Genomic DNA, 6,000 nt, shown 5'->3' with positions numbered 1-6,000 from the left:
CAAGCATGTGCATGTGTGTGCTGTCTGTGCACAGGTCTGTGTACATCCGAGTGCATGTGAGTGTGTTTATGTGCAGGCAGGCACATGTGTGTATGCACGTGTTTTTGCATGCACAGCACATGTGATTGTGTGCCTGTGTGTGACTGCAGTCCACCTTTTCATGTGTGTGTGTACATGTGTGTGAATGCCGGTATGTACGTGCACATGTGTGTGTACACATGCGTGCTGTGGGGGGATGAGGAAGGCATGGGGTTGTTGCTTTCTGGTGTCGCCTTCCCCCACCCTCCCTTTTGCCATTGCCTCAGCACTTTGTGGTGAAGTGTAGAGACTCAAGGAGGACCACTACCCACTACCATCAGTGATCTGCCTGCTCATCCTCATGGTCATCCATCTGTCCAGTAAACATCCCTGAGCCTGTGCCATGTTCTGGGGCCTGGGGTCCACAGTGAAGCAGGCGCATGCTCTCAGCTCTGCTCAGCCCAGCCGGGCGCGGGGCAGAGAAGCTGCAGGCCAGGTGTGTCTGCGGAGGGAGAGGTTACCTCTGGCTGGTGGGTCAGTGGAGGTGGCAGCTGAGCTGAACTGAAGGAGCGGGATGGACGGAGCTCGCTCTAGAGGAGGGTGGGGGCAGGGGAAGGGGCTGGGTGCCTGGCTCGCGGGGAGGACGCATCGCAGAGGGGCTGCAAGGGTGGCCAGACAGCTAGCTTTTTTTTTTTTTTTTTTTTTTTTTCTTTTTGCGGTATGCGGGCCTCTCACTGTTGTGGCCTCTCCCGTTGCGGAGCACAGGCTCCGGATGTGCAGGCCCAGCGGCCATGGCTCACGGGCCCAGCCGCTCCGCGGCATATGGGATCCTCCCAGACCGGGGCACGAACCCGTATCCCCTGCATCAGCAGGCGGACTCTTAACCACTGCGCCACCAGGGAGGCCCCAGACAGCTAGCTTTGACTTCGTTTTATAGACAGAGAGAACAGTTTTGGAACGAGAGTGACAGGATCAGGCCCACACATTTCCTCTGGTGGTGGCTGAGGGGTTTGATGGCAGAAGAGAGGAGATGGGCCGAGGAACAGGGGTGACGGTGGGGGCTGTGCCTCCGCCAGGCTTCCAGCCTCTTTGTGGTGGTCCCTTGGGTCCACAAGGTTAGCACGCACCTTGTTTGAGGCCGGAATGGGGCTTCCTCTTCATTCCCTCTTTCCCAGAAGTAAACGCAACACAGTTTGGAGTTGGTGAGACTGAGGGGGCCATCTTGCAGGAAAGGCAAGCGTCAGCGTTGGCTGGGGTGCCTACCCGGGGTCAAGGGGGAACCCTTAGCCAGACCCGCAGACCCCAGGGAAGGACACGGTGTGCTCAGAGAGGCAGGGATAGTCAGGAGAGCCAGGTGTGCAGAGAAGGCTCGGCCAAGGGGGCCCTGGGGGCTCAGGCACTCAGGGAGTGAGGGGAGGGGTGGCCAGACAGCCGTGAATGAGGCCCAGGGGTCGACGGGGTCGTGCTGTGTGCAGGGTGGACACACACGGCCCGAGGCTGTTCTGTAGGGAACGTCTCCCGGCTGCAGTGGGCTCTGGAAATTGTCTGCGGGTTGCCATGCCTCCTGGGGCTCTCCGGCCCAGGCCCTAGCCGGGAGCTGCCTGTCCAGCCTACCCCAGCTCCACCTACAGACTGCACAAGGCTGGGCGGGCGGGATGGGCTCCTCGTGTCTCAGTTGCCATGACCTGTGACGTTTCCTTTCCAGTTGCCAGATCCATTGTAGGTATATATGTACAGTTTGTTGCGTTGTCTTGCGCCACCCGTTGGCTTAGGGAAGAACTGCCCTAGTAGGTTGGCCTGCAAGGTTTGCTACTTAAGAGCCTCCATCTGACATACTCTTCCCTGTCCGAAATGCAAACACAGCACACACTCCCTGCCTGGTTTGGGAATGATGACACCTCACCTCTCGCCCCTCCTACCCTGTCCTGCCCACACTCCAACCTCAAGGACACTTCGGTTCCCCATCTGACTCCCGACCCCTCCAGCTGGCTGGGGACAGGCAGCCTCATGACACAGTGTGCACAAAGGTTTCTGGCCGGGCTGTGAGGATGGGGACCAGGTCCCACCTGTGCCAATGAAGCAGGCGTCTCACCTGGATTTGTCTCCGGGCTCTTGAAGGTGGACTGAAGGTCAGACCAGAGGCCAAGGGCCCCAGAGGAGGGGGCTGTGGGCACAGGTAGACCAGGAGCAGCTGCCCCTCTGGTCAGCAGAGTCCAACAACCCAGGGCTTTCTGGTTCCTGGGGGGAGGAGAGGGCAGAGGCAGTGGGGGCCCAAAGACAGGTCCTGCTTCACCTCTGGATGGAGCCACTCAGCTGAGCCCAGGTTTTGAGGAATTAGAGTTAAAGGATGCAGGCTAGAGGGTCAGGGTTAGAGGGTCAGGTTAGATGGTCTGAGTCAGGGTCAGGGTAAGGGTTAGGAGTTTACAGGTCAAGGTCGAGTATCTAGGGGCTAGGGGTTAGGAGCATTAGGGTTTAGGATTAGAGATGAGGAGGTTAGGGTTAGGGAGGGAACAGTAGTGATTTGGGCGTTAGGGTTAGTGGGTTAGTGTTAAGCACAACTGGCCCACGGCCCGCCTAACCCCACACCTCTGAGTCCTGTAGGATGGACAGGACTTGCCCGGGGTCACTCACGAGTGTGGGGTTCACCTGGGCTGCTGGTTATCTACCCCCATCCTGGAACCTGAGAGTAGAACGAAACGTCTGCTCTGGTCACTGTCTGTTTCAAATCCACCTCAACCTCAGTCAACGGCTGTTAGGGCCTCAGAAGCCCACAGGGTTTCCTCCTACCATCTGAACTGGAGAGAGTAGTGCTGGCCCCACTTGGCCTGGGCAGCCCGGGTCCAGCACAGGCCTGACTGAGCTCACTCCATGGTCATGTTATGAATTTATATAGAACTTGGTGCAGCGACCTACCAGCCCCCAGGTGCTGCCTCCTGAGGGCTGCTGGGGCCCTCCTGGGACTGTAGGCATCCTTTGTCCCATCTGAGTGGGCATCAATAGACATCAAGTCTCAGGACAGCCCTTGACCTCTGACCATCCAGGAAGTCATCTGTGGTCCTCCAGCTCAAGCCAGTCCAGTCTCTGTCAAGTCTCTGTGGCCAATTACTGAGCTGACCTTGCTGCTGGGCAATTGAACAGCTACCTGGGCAGCACAGACAGCCCTTTGGGATGTTTCAGTTACTAACATCCTTGTGGTTGAGAAAAGGGCCTCCCCCTCACAGGCTCATAGCCTGCCAAGAGAGGTAATAACCGTCTAAACATTTGAGTGTGTCCCTGACACAACAACCATACAGCAGACCATGGCCTTGCAATCCTTTGGGATTCCAGCTGTAACAAACTTTTGATATTCATACTCATTAAGAGTCAGAGATACGGGAGCAACTGGGCCACCCAGTAGACAGTTTCTCATTGAGGCTGCATGGTCTTGGAGAGCCACGTGCACCCATGTGGTCTCTGAAAGCTGCCAATGACGGATTCCATGATACGGCATAATCCTTGAGCCTCCCACTGCTTCATTGAGCAAGAATTTCCTAACCACCATAGCATTTAGTCTCTGCTCTTTGTAAAGGAGGGAGGAGGCTGGATAAATGAGCAGTATTGTTCTTGGGGGATGGGTGAGTCATGTGGCCAGGGGGCAGGTGTGACTCCTGGGCTCCCACCACCAGAGACATCAAGGAGGGCTGTGCCTTTTGCAAGAGGAAGAGGTTCTTGCTGTTGTGGACGGACAGCAAGAGCACTGGATGGGTGGCTGCAGCCCCTGACCCTAAATCAGCCCCTTCCTTCCTTGGCCTTCAGATCCCACAGCTGTGCAGTGGGCCGTCAGTGGTGTGGAATCTGCCGCTTTCCCCAATCTAGCATCTGTTCTCATGCCAAAGTCCAGAACCTCAGCTTTTCTTTGGGAACTTACCTGTTTCCAGTCCAAAGAGTTCCAGAGGGCTGATGCTACGTTCCACCCACCTTGAAGATGGGCATATGATCCACATTTAGCCAATCCCATGTTCCATCCTAGGGGTGCTCTGATGGGTTCAAGGACGATGCTATGATCCAAACCAGGCCAATGACGTTTATTTTATTTTATTTTTTGGCCATACTGTGCACGCAGGATTTTAGTTCCCTGACCAAGGATTGAACCTGTGCCCCCTACATTGGGAGCTCAGAGTGTTAACCACTGGACCACCAGGGAAGTCCCATCCCCTCATTTTCAAAACTGCTATGGATTTAAAGCACACAAGATGGTTGTGATATGAGTGGCCTTTTCAGTATGACTTCTTTGACTTAGAATGTTTTCAATGTTTATCTATGTTGTAACATGTATTATCAGTGTTTCATTCATTTTTTTATTGTGGTTAAAAATACATAACATGGGGTTGGGGGGCAAGTGGAGGGAACGGCCCAGATGCACACCATTCACGGACCCTCTGGACTGGAAGGACTCGTGAGAGCCGGAGCCCAGAAATCCGGGGATGGGTAAGATGCAGCATCCCCTCCAATTCCCATAAGCGCCCCTTGCTCCATCCTGCACCCAAATACCTCAGCTAGGCCCTCTCCCCACTCTTGACACTCCAGACTCAGCCAGGACAGACCTCTGCAGCCGCTGCTCCCCACCCTGCAGGAGAAGCTCAGAGGTCCTGTCCCCCTTTCCTCTGAGGGACTCTTTTTGGTGACCACAAAAGGATTTGGTCGCTCAGGACAAAGCTGGTAGAGGACAGTGGGATGGCTGTGCCCGGCGCGCCACGCTTCCTCCTGACTTTCGACTTGGACAAGAGTATCGTGGATGAAAACAGCAACGACTCTGTTGTGCACGTGCCGCGGCGGGCCAGCAGCTGCCTGAGAGCCTGCGTGCCACCTAGCTCGAGGGCTTCTACAACGAGTACATGCAGCGCGTCTTCCAGTACCTGAGCGAGCAGGGCGTGCGGCCGTGGGACTTGCGCGCCATCTACGAGGCCATCCCCCTGTCGCCCGGCACGGGCGAGCTGCTGCAGTTTGTGGCCAAGCAGGGCGCCTGCTTTGAGGTTATTCTCATCTCAGACGCCAACACCTTTGGCGTGGAGAGTGCGCTGCGCGCCGCCGGCCACCACGGCCTGTTCTGACGCATCTTCAGCAACCCATCGGGGCCTGACCCTTGGGGGCTGCTGGCGCTGCAGCCCTTCCACGCTCACAGCTGCGCTTGCTGCCCCGCCAACATGTGCCAGCACAAGGTGCTCAGCGACTATCTGCGCGAGCAGGCCCACGACGGCGTGCCCTTCGAGCACCTTTTCTACGTGAGCGACGGCGCCAACGACTTCTGCCCCACGGGGCTGCTGGCAGGCGGCGATGTGGCTTTCCTGCGCCGCCACTACCCCATGCACCGCCTTATGCAGGAGGCGCAGAAGGCCGAGCCCAGCTCCTTCCGCGCCAGGGTGGTGCCCTGGGAAACCTCCGCCGAAGTGCGCCTACACCTGCATCAGGTGCTGAGGACGTGGCCTGCAGGGGCCACCCGGGCGGGGAGGGGGTGGGGCGGTGGGGGTCGGGAAAGAGAAAGCTAGTTTTATTACTCCCTTTCCCTTGCGTTTTGGTATATCCCTCCAGGATTTCCCAGAATCCCAGGTTGGTCCATTTGGGGACTGGAGGAGGGAGTTGGGAGCTGTCCCCATCTGTGCAGTTAACCGAGCTCAGCTGCCTCCCCCAGTTCCACTGCAAGCGAATTCTGGAGTCTGGCCGCAGCAGCGTGGCGCGCATATCTGAGCAGGCAGCAGTGTTTCCACACACCTTGCCCTCTCAGTTGGGAGGACGGGGTTCCCTGTCAGGGTCGAGAAGGAACATGTCCCGCCACGTTGCGGTTAACTGTTGCCTTGGGCTGCGTGGCCTCCCTCCTCCAGTCTTCTGTCCAGAGGACCCAGGCCCCGAAATGTACCCCCCGACCTCCCCCGCACCGGACTCCCCACAGAGAGAGGTGCTCCCTGCCGATGGTCCCAGGCCTAGATCTTTACCTACTGTGACCCT

At 57.3% G+C, this 6,000-nt stretch overlaps 1 pseudogene; it reads left to right on the top strand.

The window, feature by feature from the left end:
* The first annotated feature begins 4,731 nt into the window (after positions 1–4,731).
* Positions 4,732–5,543, top strand: LOC132502112 (phosphoethanolamine/phosphocholine phosphatase-like; annotated as a pseudogene).
* The last annotated feature ends 457 nt before the right edge of the window (positions 5,544–6,000 follow it).

Source organism: Mesoplodon densirostris, chromosome 14 (genome assembly GCF_025265405.1).
Source record: "Mesoplodon densirostris isolate mMesDen1 chromosome 14, mMesDen1 primary haplotype, whole genome shotgun sequence".
NCBI lineage: Eukaryota > Metazoa > Chordata > Mammalia > Artiodactyla > Ziphiidae > Mesoplodon > Mesoplodon densirostris.
The sequence above is the reverse complement of the archived record's forward strand: the minus strand, read 5'-3'. Positions and strand labels throughout refer to the sequence as shown.